Here is a 15,482-nt window from a genome sequence, read left to right on the forward strand (position 1 = left end):
ATCTTTGCCAAGAAAATCTCAGGGGATTTTCACAGTCAGACAACTGAACAACAATAATAAGTATTGGTAGGAAGTTCACACATGAGCTCACACATTAGAGTTCACAAGTCCGGGAGATTCACAAGTCAGAAACCTACAATCCCACTCTCAGAGGAGGAGTCAACCTTTGAGTTCACACCTTTAAGAGGTTATATATAAGAAGCTCTTAGAGCCTCAGTCAAGAGTCAGTGGAGGAGTCAGTTCAAGAGATTGACAGAGCCAGGATTCAGTCAGGAGATTCAAACTGGAGATTTAGAGGGAGCTGGAGGCTGAAGCTGGCAGAGGCAAAGGACAAGCAACAAGATCTCTCCAACCTGGCTATTTTGAAGGAGACAAAGGATTTGAACTTTTAACACTTGGCTGCATTTGAGGCGATTATTACTTTGAACTGAAAGTAAGGCTGCCTTCAGAAGAACCCCAAGAAACCTGCTTTAAAACGTTAGCTTTACTCTACTGCGCCAGCATCGAGCATAGGCCAGAGCAAGATGGAGGCCCCAGGCAGGCAATATGGGATCATTTTGCCTAGGAAAGCACTGCAGTTGCAGAAGCCTATTTTGCAGAAGCCATCGGTGTTGGACAATGACTGACAAGGAGAACTCCGTGAATGACGGCCTTCAGAAAGAAGCCTTCAAGAAGCGAGTGATGAAGCAGACTAAACTTGAAATTCCGAAGGCCCTAGCAGAAGGTGCCACTGTAGGAATATGACAGTATTCATGATGACATGCAGAGGAAGAAGGAAGAAAGTAATCCTAACTTGCTTTCAGTAAAAGACAGAAAGCCCAAGTACATTCACAACCTACTAAAAGCGGTGGAAATATGAAAAAAGAACAAGAGAAAAAAATGGAGAAGAAGATTCAGAGAGAATGAGAAATGGAGAAGGGAGAATTTGATGATAAAGAGGCATTCGAGCTGAGGCAGAAAGAGAGAGGAGAGCCGCTGCCCTGGAGGCTCGACTGGATGTAACCAAGCAGAAGGATCTCAGTGGATTTTTATAGACACTTTTTAAATCAAACAGTTGGAGAAGAGGAAGTCCCTAAATGCAAGCCTTTGGGAAGCCAGCTCTGGGATAAAGGAGGAGAAGCCGCGGGGTTATTTGGAGGAACGGAATCCAGAGGCGGAGTCCGGGAGGATAGAGCCAGGCCCGAAACCAGAGTGAAGGAAGAGGAAAATCCGGACGCGGACAGCGACCTGGAGGAGGAGGGCAGTGAGGAGGAGGAGAACGGGGCCGGCCGGGGCCGCCGGCATTCTAGGTCCTCGGGGGAGGACCGGGGGCCGGCCACAGGAGCTGCAGGGCCGGGGGCAGCGACCCAGCTGGGGGGGACCGCGCAGTCCGGCGTCGGGACCAACGTTCCCATGACGGCGCTAGCCAGAAAGAACAAGCCGAGAAGTACAAGCTCAGGGAGGACAGCGGTAAAGACCACGTCCGGAAGAGGCAGGGGAGAGGGGGAAGAGAGAAGGACTGAGGCAGAGGCGGGAACATGGTGGGGAGAAGCAGGCTCCCCGGGACCGAGAGCCAGAGCCAGCCCGGAGGAGAAACAGTGGAGACCCTTAGGACGATCCGGAGCGGGAGGAGGCCGAGGCTGCCCAGAGGCCCGGGCAGACTGCCCGGAGAGAAGCAGGGACAAGGAGCCGGGCCTCGGGCCTTCGCAGAGCGAGGGGAGCGCGGGGCCTGGGGCTCGAGACGGGCTGCCTCGGGGGGACGCAGAGGGGGCCTCCAAACGCCAGCACGAGGAGGGGGCAGAGAAGCCCCGTGAGGTGCTGAGCAAGTTTGCAAAGCGCAGCCGCCAAGAGATGGTGATGTCGGCCCGAGACCGCTACCTGGCCCGACAGGTGCTGCTGCGCGGCCAAAAGCTACATTGAGAAAGAAGACGACTGAAGGTCCCAAGAGCAGCCCAGGAAGGGGAGGGTGTCTATTTTTTGTCATTTGTCAGGTTATATATATATGTCCTCAGCTCACTGTATTGTAATGTAAATAAAAATGTCCTTAAAGAGAAGATCTAACTCAGTTTCAATTGATCAATGATGGACAGAAGCAGCTACACCCAAAGAAAGAACACTGGGAAATGAATGTAAACTGCTTGCATTTTTGTTTTTCTTCCCGGGTTATTTTTACCTTCTGAATCCAATTCTCCCTGTGCAACCAGAAAACTGTTTGGTTCTGCACACATACATTGTATCTAGGATATACTGGGACATAGTTAACATGTATAGGACTGCATCTGGGGGAGGGGGTGGAGGGAGGGAGGGGAAAAGTCGGAACAGAAGTGAGTGCAAGGGATAATGTAAAAAATATCCAGGCATGGGTTCTGTCAATAAAAAGTTATAATTATTAAAAAAAATAGCATTGATTTGGTGGTATTAGACCTCTCCTAAAGTACTCCTCAAATCCAAATTTATTGTGTAGAATAGCAATATTAGGAGGAATCATAAAAATAGATTCTTGAATTCTTAAAATATTTACTAAGTGGAACAGGATAACAGATTCTTAGAAAGGACCTCCATGTTGATGAATAAAACTGGTACCTAACAGAGAAATCCCTCAAAGAATACTTCTCAAAAAGTCCTCATTCAATATTCTCTTGAGAAATTTTACTAAATTGCTACCCACTTTCTCCTAAGGAAGATCATTTCAGTTTTGAATAATCTATTTGCTGATTAGGATTCTATTTTTTTTTCCTTTTTTGTTTTATTCCTTTTTGTTTTTTTGTTTTTCTCCTTTTATCTCCTCTCCACACTAAGAAAGGAGAACTAACAAGGAAGAAAGAAAGACTTGAATTCAAGTTCTACTTCTGATACATACTGGCTCTGAAAGCCTGGGCAAGTTATTTAACCTAGTAAAGCTTTATTTAATCATCTAAGGGTAGATATTGATAAAGGAAATTTCCTTACCTGGGAGGTTTTTATATCAACAAAATCAGAGGACCAATTCCTCACTCTGTTTTCCCCAGGATAGATAGAAGACTTAAAGAATAAAATTCTGAAGACACAAAGAAAAAAAGAATCTGATGTAAAGGAAAGGGGGAAAAAGATTTACCAAATAAATACATTGTATGAGCATAGGGACCTCATTAGTCACCTTCAATTTTAAATCAACATAAAGAGAAGAGGGTAATGAATAAAGGTAATGGCTTTTGAATTCAACAACAAGGCATGGAGCTATAAGGATAATTTTAGGAGCTGTAAAATTCAGAATGAACCTTGTTAAAAAAAAAAACAAAAAACAAAAAAACACTGTTATACTGTTAACTTTATTAGAGAAAACAAATTTCAAAGAATGTTTAGAGCCAATTGCTAACATTGAAGGGGAATGGATATGAATTACTATGAAGGAAGAAACATTGAATTCCTATGTCATCTTTTTTTTCTCTGTTCAAGCAGAATAATGTTTAAAATGTAAAGGACAGAAGAAAATGTTAATAGGGAGTTAATAGTTACGGTAAGTAACATGATAATAAAAGAACACCATGTTGCCTTTGGTGAGTTCAAATCAAAGAGCCCATATGAACTATATCTTTGGGCACTGGAAGAATCAATGGCTATGACTGCAAAGTTAGTGATCTTGAAAAGATCTATGAAAAATTATATGTAAAACTGCTTTGATCCCCTTTCTCTGTCCTTTACTCATTGAAGGAGGGGAATCTAGGTTATCTACTGGTTGCTTCCTATTTTTGGAAGGGAAGAATTCAAGGTGGTTAGTATAGAAAATGATGATAGGACAGAAATTTAAGAGAGAAAACAATTTGAAAAAGCTTCTGTGAAAAGACTAGCTGGACTTAAATAGAAGATAATTAATGCAACTGTGTAATTGGGCTGTTCTGTTTCTTTATCTTTATCTCTATCTTTTCTTTAACCTCCACCCTACTCCTTCTGCCTCAGGTCTAGCTCAAATGCTACATCATCCTAGAATCCTACCCTAATTCCTTCAGAGTGAAAGTGATTACACCTTCTTCAGATATTTGTTGAATACTTTACCTTGATGACTCCTTTATCCACCATATTCTATCTGGTCTAATTGCTTACAGACATGCAATCTCCTCTAAAAAATGTAACTGAAATTTGAAAACTGAATCCCATCTTGGGATTTATTGTTTACAGAGACAAACATTTTCTTTCGGCCCTGACAGTAATTTTAAATTATCACAATCTTAGACTAGAACGAATACTTGAGCCATACTAGAAAGCCATATTATTTTTGAAAATACATACAGTTTTTAAGAGCAGAATAACAAGAAGAACTGGGCACTAAGTGAGCTGATCTTCAGAGGCAGAGGGATGATGTGTGTTTCTAGATGTATCAGGGGCTTATAAAACCACCCTAGAAAGATTTGGGACTGCAGAAATAACACAGGAAAAAAGAGATGAACTGAAAAAAAAAAAAAAAAAAAAGACAGATATTGAGGTGTGCTGCTGAGTCCTGAAAGACATTTTGTAAAGCAAGATTTGCATTAAAGGTCCCAGTTATAAACATTATCTCAAAGACTAAAGGCATTTACAGTTTTTTTGGTTTGTTTTTTCCCTGCAATTTTGCACCATGACCCACATTGCGCATCTAATAATATGCAATGTAATATTATTTGCTCATTTTTTTAAATCCAAGTGTTTCCTATATTCTAAATTTTGCCACAGTTGGGATTATCTAAAATGTACAACCAGTTGACCAGATTCTATCTATCCTTTACCTTAATCTGACTTCTTCCTGCTTCAAGGTGTTTTCTTCAGAGAAGAAAGAAAATGCTATAATGGGAAACACCTGAAAGACTCCCAGCTATGCAAAAGGAATAAGCATATTTATATGCCACCTATTATGTGCAAAATACTATACTAATTTCTTTTACAAAGATTATCTCATATCAAATCTAAGATGAAGATGCTATTATTATATTCATTGTTGAAGAAACTGAGATAAACAGAAGTTAAGCAACAATTGTAGAGTTTTCAAGCAAATGATATTTGTGTAGACTAATACCAGCATCTTCCTAATATTTGTTCTTGTCAAAGAGTAGAATACAGTAGTATTCTTTCTCCATTTTAAGAGGTTTGTAAATGGAGGATGGACAGTTACCTGTTATGGATAGTGTACTGAGTTAAGTTTTATCTGGTGAGTAGACCAAACATTCCTTGATTTCCTTTCCAATTCTATGCATATAAATATAAATATGAATAAATATATATGTGTATATATATATATATATATATATATATATATATATATATATATGATTATGTAGAGATACAATGCTGTTTACTGGCAGTGGTAAGAAACAGGATGCAGGCAGGCTTTATGTTTTTGAATGTGATTTGTTTTTAAACATAGAAAACTACCATGCATTTAATTTGGGTATACATATGTAAAGAAAAGGGGGTAAGCCCCTTATATCAACTGATGTCATTGAAAACCCAGAATGCAATCACAAAGTGTTAATGAGGTGGTAAATTAACAGTAAAGATGCAACTATGTCTTGATTTCTTTATGAGGTGTACGTGTCTGATTGAGTCAAGAAGAGAAGAATTGATCTGAGAAAACAAATAAACCATTCTTGGGTGGATGGATAATGCTTATCTAATGCCTGAGGATTTCTCAACAATGAAATTCATACTAGAACTATTGGAAAGGCCTTGTGGGATGTGGGGGAGGAGTGGAGAGGACAGATTTGTTCCTTTTTTGCTTCCTCCAATGATTCTATATGTCCTTCCTTTTTTCTTGTCTCCGTTCCCCTTCCACCTTCCCTTTTTTTCCTTTCTGAAGTGGAAGAGGAAGGCCTTCTACTTTACAGAGATGGCTGTAAAAAGAAATTAAACTAGGGACGGGAATGATGCTGAGCATTCTTATTCTATGTTTCTGTGATTGCTTGAAGCTTTAATTGAGCTTCATTTGAAAAACTGAGAATTATCTAACTAGAAATATTTAACCAACTAAAATACCAGTTAACAGCTAGTATAGGTGTTAATAGATAATTTATTTACAAAGAAAAAAAATTACAGAATTTCTGTGATCTTATAAAATGATGAGTTTTTGGAGACCATAATAAAGCCCAGAAAGGCAGTCAGATTGGAAATTATAAAGGCAATCAGACATAAAGCTTAACATATGTGGATCTCTCAGGGATACGACACAAGTGAATCTCTGTCATTGCAGAGGGAGAGATCTTTACAATCCATATCCAATTTTATTTTTGTGTGTCTTTCTGAATCTTCCATAAAGGATCAACTTATCATGCTTGAAGACTTCTTTTGGTCCTTTTAATATTTGGGCTTACCAATGTAGTCCTAAGGTTATATTTTATTTTCTTTTACTTTTTTCTTTATGGCTGGCTATACAATTGCTTGATTTTTATTTTTTTTATAACCCTTCTCACAAACAATGCATTGATGCTAATATGTTGCAGCCTATTGGTACCCACCATAGGGTATCTTTCTATTACTGTCAGGGTCACTTGTCATGAATCTTTTGGGATTGTTGTGTTCCATGATGCAAAGTCATATACCATGGAATATCACAGAGAGAAAATTTATGACCAAAAAATAGTCTTTTTCAAGACCTAGAAGTTTTGGATCATTGAAAATGCTGTGTGCTTTTTTCAATAGAATCTTCCTTCTATTCAGTTCTTGTCATGGCTCATTATAAGGATAGCACAAAAAACATTATTCAGGTATATGACCACATAAACACATATTCTTGTATATTTTTTTTAATTTTTAATTTTTTTTGCAATTTCTAATGACATTTCACAGCCTTGTATTCAGTGTAGGAGAAATCTGTAACACTGCATACCGTTTTTTTTTTTGTTTGTTTGTTTGTTTGTTTGTTTGTTTTGTTTGTTTTTAGCTTTACTTCCAGGAGATTCTAATAAAATTGAAAGCTAGCATTTCACACTGGCTCTGGGGTTTCTGATTGGTTTTTCAGCCTCTAGTAGGGTCATGAACCTAAAGATAAATCCGAAATATATAAAAATGACATGAACTGAGGAAAAAAAAAAAAAAAAAAAAAAAAAAAAAAAACAACTACACTGCAGCTTCTCCAAGCCTCCGATTCTTTCAAGATTATTAAATCTAAAGATATAAGACATTATTAGGTTGATCTCTTTCTCCTCTCCCTCTTTCTTCCTCTCTCTCTCTCTTTCTCTCTCGCTCTCTCTCGCTCATTCTTTCTACTTCTCTGTTTGTCTCTCTCTATTTGTCTCTGTCTTCTTCTCTCTGTCCCTGTCTCCTTCTTTTCTCTGTCAAGGTCTCTGTGTCTGTCTCCAGTCTCTCTTTTTTTGTCCCTGTCGCCGTGTAGCTCTTTGTTTCTCTTACTGTGCCTCTATGTTTCTCTGTCTTTATATTTGTCTCTTTCTGTCTCTGTCTTCTCTGTCTTTCTGACTTTTGTCTCTCTGTCTTTCTTTCTGTCAAACATTTTGGGTAGGCTGAGAATTTGTTTCTTGTAAGTGTTAACTATATTTGAAACTTGGCTATCTCAGAGGAATAAATGTGATAGTAAGGAGTAGTTTAGAAGGAGCTTCTAAAGGAGCCCTAAATTGTAGTCCTATGCCATTAATTTACTGTGTGAGGGTGGATATTTTAGTTTCTCCAGGCCACAACTTCCTCATTTTGTAAAGTAATGGAACATATACCATCTCCAACACTCTATGTTTAAAATACTTTTAAGCTCCAAAATTTTACATTCTGATAGTCTATGTTTTAAGTTCCCTTAACTCTTATGTTCTATGTTCTATCTTTCCATTGTTTTAAGATTCCATTCTGGATTTTATATTTCAAGATTTTGTGTTCTAAGATCATTTCCACATGTAATCATCTAGGATTCAATGATATATTTTCTTCTAAACCCCCCTCTCCATTTTGGGAAATATTTTATTTTTAAAAATTTTAAATAATAGCTTTTTATTATCAAAATATATTCAAAGATAATTTTCAACATTCACCCTTGCAATACCTCGTGTTCCAAATTTTTCTCCCTCCCTTCCCCCACCTCCTCCCCTAAAAAGTTAGCAATCCAACATATGTTGAACATTTAGAATGTTCTTCTAAACATATTTCCACATTTATAATGCTGCAGAAGAAAAATCATATGAAAAAATGAGAAAAAAACAAGAGCAAGCAAACAACAACAAGAAAAGTAAAAATACTATGTTGTGATCCATAGTCAATCATGACAGTCCTCTCTCTAGGTTCAGATGGCTCCCTCCATCACAAGTCTATTGCAATTGTCCTGAATCACCTTGCTATTGAAAAGAGTCATGTCCATCAAAAATGATCTTCACATAATCTTGCTGGTGTTGTGTACAACTCACTTCACTAAGCATCAATTCATGTAAGTCACTTCAGGTCTCTCTAAAATCAGTTATGCCCATCAATTGGAGAATGGCTGAATAAATTATAGTATATGAATATTATGGAATATTATTGTTCAGTAAGAAATGATCAACAGGATGATTTCAGAAAGGCCCTGGAGAGACTTACATGAACTGATGCTGAGTGAAAAGAGCAGAACCAGGAGATCATTATATACTTCAACAACAATATTATATGATGATCGATTCTGATAGACCTAGCCATCTTCAGCAATGGGATGAACCAAATAAGTTCCAATAGATCAGTAATGAACTGAACCAGTTATATACACCCAGGGTAAAAACTCTGGGAGATGACTATGAACCATTACATAGAATTCCCAATCCCTCTGTTTATGTCTGCTTGCATTTTTGATTTCCTTCACAGGTTAATTGTACACTATTTCAAAGTCTGATTCTTTTTGTATAGCAAAATAACTGTATGGACAGGTATACATATATTGTATTTAAATATACTTTAACATATTTAACATGTATAGGTCAACCTGTCATCTGGTGACGGGGATAAAGGGAAGAAGGGTAAAAGGTTTTGCAACTGTCAATGCTGAACAACTACCCATGCATATATCTTATAAATAAAAAGCTATAATAATAAGAAAAAAAAATCAGCCTGCCAATCATTTCTTATAGAACAATAATATTTCCATTACATTAATATATCCTAACTTATTCAGCCATTCCCCAACAGATGGATATACACTCATTTTCCAGTTTCTTACCACTACAAAATAGACTTGCTACAAACATTTTTGCACAGGTGAGTCACTTTCCCTCCTTCATAATTTCTTTGGGATACAGGCCCAGAAAAGATACTGCTGGATCGAAGGGTATGCACAGTTTGATAACCCTTTGGGCATAGCTTCAAATTGTTCTACAGAAGGATTGCCTCAGTTCACAACTCCACCAATAATGTATCAGTGTCACAGTTTTTCTATATCTCCTCTCACCTTCATCATTATCTTTTCCTGTCATCTTAGCCAATCTGATAGGTGTTTTGTGATACCACAGAATTGTCTTAATTTGCATTTCTTTGATTAATAATGACTTGGAGCATCTTTTCCTTATGGTTAGAATTTTTTTTTTTAATTTCTTCAATCTGAAAATTGTTCATATCTTTGACCATTTATCAATTGAAGAATCGCTTATATTCTTACAAATTTGAGTCAATTCTCAATATATTTTAGAAGTAAGGAACTCTTGGTAAATTTCCCCCCCCCCTCCCCCCCCAGTTTTCTGCTTCTATTCTAATCTTTTCTGCATTGGTTTTGCTTGTACAAGAACTTTTTAATTTAATATAATCAAAATTATCCATTTTGCATTTTATAACATAGTCTAGTGTTAGAAACTTTCCTTCTGAGAATTTCCATGTATGCCATGGCAGCTGGTAGGGTGGGCCCAGGAGGTAAAAAGGGGCTTGGCCTCTGAGGCAGGAGGTTGTGTCTTAGAGGTGTTAGATCTCCTCTTAGGATGCACTAACTCCAGGTGTCTCCCTTCTGTGGATCCACCTAGGCAGTGCTGAGTGGGCTGGGCACAGGGTAATCCCAGAGGAGAGTAAATATAAATGGCCAGCTTTGAGTACATAGGGAAGAAGGATACAGAGAGAAGGAGATTCAGGGATGCAGAGAGAGAGAGAGTCGCAGAGACATACATATACTTGCTCTTGCTTCCTGCTAACCCCTGCTGAGAACACCAATAAAGAAAGGCTGTTTGGCACCTTTAACATTGGTCTTGTCTCCATATGTATCTGGGAAGACTGATATGTATGGTCCTGGAAATCAGTAGCCTCAGGGTAGGAGGTTACAGTCTAATTTTTCATTGGCTACATATTCATTTCTTCTCTACTGATCTGAGAGGTAGACTACCTTTTGTTCTTCTAATTTGCTTACAATATCACTCTTTATGTCTAAATTATGAAATTATGAAACCATTTCGATCTTATCTTGACATAAGATGTTAGGTGTTGGTCATTACCTAGTTTCTGCTATAATATTTCTCAATTTCCCAGCAATTTTTGTCAAATAGTGAGTTCCTATCCCAGAAGTAGGGGAATATTATTATTTTTTAATATTCCTAAGATAAAACTCTCCAGAAATTCTGAATAAGCAGTGAGATAGGATTTTGAAAATAAAGTTAATTTGTAGGAAAAAATGTAACTGCTTTGCAAAAATAAATTCATATAATTACTCAGGTAATACAGATCATGACAGATGTCAAGCTGTTGCTAGGCTGAAAAAAGAATATATGTTTTTGATGAGATGGAAATCATCCTCTTTGGCCTCCTGACAGGATTTCCTAACAAGCCTTTTTCCAATTCAATAAATGATTATTAAGCACCTATTCTTTATTCACTCAAAATCTACAGCATCCATTCACAAGCACATATTATACAACTAGGAAAAAAACACTTTATTAGACACTAAAGATAAAAGTATTACAAGAACAGAATGTAACCTATGTGGCATTTGTCTTGGATCTTAAACATTAAGAAAAAATATATTTAAAATATCAGTATGTGTACTGAAATAGTTGATGTCATTGAAATGAGGGTGCATGCAGGGAGCATTATTCTTGCCACCAGTTTAAAATTAAATGATGCTAGTGCTTTAAATTGCTCTAGTGATGGGAAAACATTAACTCTCAAGGTGGCCCATTGTTAAGGTATTTTTCCTTATACTTAGTCTATGCAACTTTTATATATTGAAGTATGTCCTGACCCCCAGGGCTAAATGGAATAAGTTCAATACTTCTATCAAATGACAGCCATTCAACTACTTGAAGAAAGTCATCATTTTTGTATAATGTCATCCTTTATCCAGGATAAACATCTTATATTCATATAGCTAATCCATTTCACCATCATGCTTGCCTTCCTTTGTACATAACAGTCCAATCTGTCAATGCTTTTTTATAGTATGATACCTGAATTGAACACAATATACTATTTATTCTCTGTCCAAGGCAGAGAGCAGAGTTACTACCACTACTACCAGCACCAGCACCTTTTTTTTCTACTCTCTATGTCTCTTTTCATAAGGCTACAATAGACAGCTTTTTTTCCCCTGACATTATTTCAGTAATACTGACCAAGTTAGAACAACGTATCTCACATTCTTTGCAAAGAATCTCATGTACCCCCAACCTTCAATCTCCAGCAAGAATCGTGTTTACAACCAGGATTTAACAAAACACCAGAAGAGTGTGTTTGTCTTAAATGTCCCAGTCTTTTTTTTGATACCATTCTCCTGCCACCATGACAACCTTACTTTTCAATACTTGGTCCCTTTTCAGCCTCCCTAAGAAGTAGTCATGTGGCTTCCACAAGAATACCTTATGTGAATCATGGTATCACAATGGAAGTCATTCTTATTTTGGACTGAATCAAATTGTTATGTATTGGTCAACCTGCCATCTGGGGAGGGGATAGAGGGAAGGAGGGGAAAAATTGGAACAAAATTGGAAGGGATATCAGAGGATCTCTTGTTCAGTTCAAAGATGAATAAATATTCCCTCTGCAACATTTTAAACATTGAAGAGTATCCATTGATAAGAATATTTTGCAATCCTAGATAGCCCATTCTATTTTCAATATCTTTGTTAGGAAGATTTTCTTTATTTCAGATTTTTCTCCATATAATTTCTACCCATGTATCATACTGTTCTTTTTTTTCCCACCATATTTTTCAAGTAGTCTAATAATTTTTAAATTCTCTTTTGTGGATCTATTTTCCAAGTTAATTATTCTTGCAGTAAGATAAAAGAAGAGTTAAAGAAATAATTTCATTATTTCTTTCAAATCATAAATGCCTTTTAAATACTTGAAGACAGTTATCATGAGCATCAGAATTCCTTACAAGATAATGCAATTCAAATGACTTTCAATCTTTCCTACTTGAGAGGTAGAAGAAAAATTGGGAAAAGAAATGAGAGGTATGCAGGATTGAAGAGTAGTATTTTTCCTGTTTTTGTTTCTCTGTTTTCATTCTCCTGTTTGATTTGATTTTTCCTGCACAGCATCAAATGCAAAAAATATGTTTAAAAGGAGTGTACATATTTAACCTATACCAGATTGCTTGCTGTCTTGAGGTGGAGGGAAGGTGAGGGAGAGAAAGGGAAAAAAATTTGGAAAGGAAAAAAATTACAAAAATGGAATATTGAAAACTATCATCACATGTATTTGGAAAAATAAAATACTATTGAGGAAAAAAAAATCCCATAATTGATCAAATAGGAAAAAAATCCCCTGAAGAAAACAACTCCTTTCAAAGTAGAATTGGTCAAAAAGAAAAGGGGTACAAAAGCTAACTGAAAAAATATCATTCCTTTAACAATTAGAATTCATGAGGTGGAAGCTAATGACTCTAAAAGACATTAAGAATCGGTCAAAAAAATCAAAAAGAATGAAAAAAATAGAAGAAAATGTGTAATACCTCATTGGAAAAAAATAACTGACCTAGAAAATAGATACATAAAAGAGAATTTAAGAATTATAAGACTACTTGAAAGATGTGATTAAAAAATTCCCAACCATCTAGACATTATATTTCAAGAAATTGTTAAGGAAAACTGCCTTTATATCAAAGAACCAGAGAGTAAAATAGTCAGGGAAAGAATTTTCCAACCACCTTCTGAAAGAGATTTTTAAAATGAAAACTCCAGGAAATATAGCAGCCAAATTCCATAATTATCAGGTGAAGGAAAAAAGAACAAATGAAACATTGCAAACCCACAGTCAGTATTGCCCACAACTTAGCAGCTTTTACATTAAAAGATCAGAGGGTTTGGGATATGATATTCTGGAAGGCAAAAAAGCTTGGATCACAACCAACAATCAACTATGCAGTCAAACTGAACATAATTTTTCAGGGAAAAAGATCAACGTTCAATGAAATACGGACTTCCAGACAATCCTGAGGGAAAAACCCAGAGCTGAACAGATGATTTGATATTCAAATACAAGATTTAAGAGAAGAACAAAAAGTGAAAAAGAAAAGGAAAAAAATGTTATTCAATAAGTTTAACTGTTTACATCCCTACATGGGAAAAAACTGTCTTTGTTAGAACAGTTAGAAACAGGGAAATACATAGATAACAATGTTAATTGTGAATGTGAATGTGATGAAATTTCCCATTAAATGGAAGTAGCAGATAATTATGTTGTTACAAGAAACATATTTGAAGCAAAGAGATAACACAGAGAAAAGGTAAAAGGCTAGAGGAGAATATATTATGCTTCAATGAAGTAAAAAAAAAAAAAAAAAAAACAAAGAAAAACAAAACAGCAGTAACAATCCTGATCCTAGAGAAAGCAAAAGCAAAAATATATCTAATTAAAAGAGATAAGAAAAAAACATATTTTAATCAAGGATACCATTAATAATGAAGCAATAGCGATTATAAACATATTTGCACCAAATGGTATAGTATCCAAATTCTTAGAGGATAATTTAAATAAGTTACAGGAAGAAACAGACAATGAAATTATACTAAAGGGGGAACCTCAACTTCCCCCTCTAACAACTAGATAAATTTAACCACAAAATAAACCAGAATGAAGTAAAGAAGTGAACAGAGTTTTAGAAATGTTAAATGTAATCTCTGGAGAAAATTGCATGGAGATAGAAAAGAATATACCCCTTTTCAACAATACATGGCATCTACAAAATATTGACCTTATATTAGGGCACAAAAACCTCACAATCAAATGTAGAAAGGCAGAAATTATAAATGTGTCCCTTTTAGATTAAGATGCAATAAAATTACTTGTAATAAAGGTTCATGGAATAGACTAAAAACTAATTGAAAACTAAAGAATCAAATATTAAGGAATGAGTGGGTCAAACAACAAATCATAGAAACAATAATTTCATTCAAGAGAATGACAATAATGGCACAACATGACAAATTTTATGGGATGAAAACAAAATAATTCTTAGAGGACATTTAAATATCTAAATGTTTATAGGAATAAAAGAGAGAAAGTAGAGAGCAATGAAGGGGGTATGCAATATGATAAAGCTAGAAAAAGAAGGAATTAAAAATCTTCAATTACATACCAACTTAAAAATTCTGAAAATCAAATGAGAGATTAACAAAATAGAAATAAAAAACATTAAAATAAGAAAATAAAACTAAGAACTGGTTTATCAAAAATAATAAAAGAGATAAAACTTTAATTTCATATAAAATGATGAAGAAATCTAAATTATTAGTATCAAAAATGAAAAGGGTGAATTCACTACCAATAAAGAAAAAATTAAAGAACTAATTTAGGAACTATTTTGCCCAACTGATAATCTAAGTTGCATATAAATGCCCTAAGTCATCAGAAGAGAAAAAAATGCTTAAATAACTCCATTTTAGAAAAAGAAATTGAACAGACCATCAATGAGCTCCCTAGGGAAAAAAAAATCACAAGGGCCATATGGATTTACAAATGAATTCTACCATACATTTAGAGAAGTGCTTCCACTATTATGGAAAATAATAAAAAAAAAAATAGGTGAAGAAGAGCCCTACCAAATTCTTTTAATGACTGGGAAGAATCAAAACAGAAGTGTGAAATTACAAACCTAGTCTCCCTAGTAAATATTGATGGAAACATTTTTTTAAAATTTAAAACTTTAAATGGATAAGTTTTCAAATGAAAAAATTAAGACTAGCTATAGCCATGTAAAATATTCTAAGTCACTATTAATTAGAGAAATTCAAATTAAAACAACTCTGAGGTACCACTTCACTTCTATCAGATTTCTAATATAACAGAAAAGGAAAATTACAAATGTTGGGGTTGTGAGAAAATTGGAACACTAATGTATTATTATTAGAATTGTAAACTGATCCAACTTTTCTGGAGAACAATTTTGAACTATGCCCAAAGGGCTATAGAACTGTGCATACCCTTGATCCAGCAGTACCAATGCCAATTGTCTGTATCTCAAAGATATCATAAAAAAGAACAAAAGGATCTACATGTTCAGAAATATTTATAGTTATTTTTGTGGTGACAAGTAATTCAAAATTGAGGGGATGACCATCAGTTGGAGAAAGGCTGAAAAAATTGTGGTTTATGAATGTAATGGAATACTATTGTGTTAT

At 35.5% G+C, this 15,482-nt stretch overlaps 1 pseudogene; it reads left to right on the forward strand.

Annotated features, from left to right (window-relative positions):
- The first annotated feature begins 524 nt into the window (after nucleotides 1-524).
- On the forward strand, nucleotides 525-2,025 carry LOC100930411 (annotated as a pseudogene).
- Nucleotides 2,026-15,482: the final 13,457 nt, after the last annotated feature.

This window comes from Sarcophilus harrisii, chromosome 1, assembly GCF_902635505.1.
Source record: "Sarcophilus harrisii chromosome 1, mSarHar1.11, whole genome shotgun sequence".
Taxonomy (NCBI): domain Eukaryota; kingdom Metazoa; phylum Chordata; class Mammalia; order Dasyuromorphia; family Dasyuridae; genus Sarcophilus; species Sarcophilus harrisii.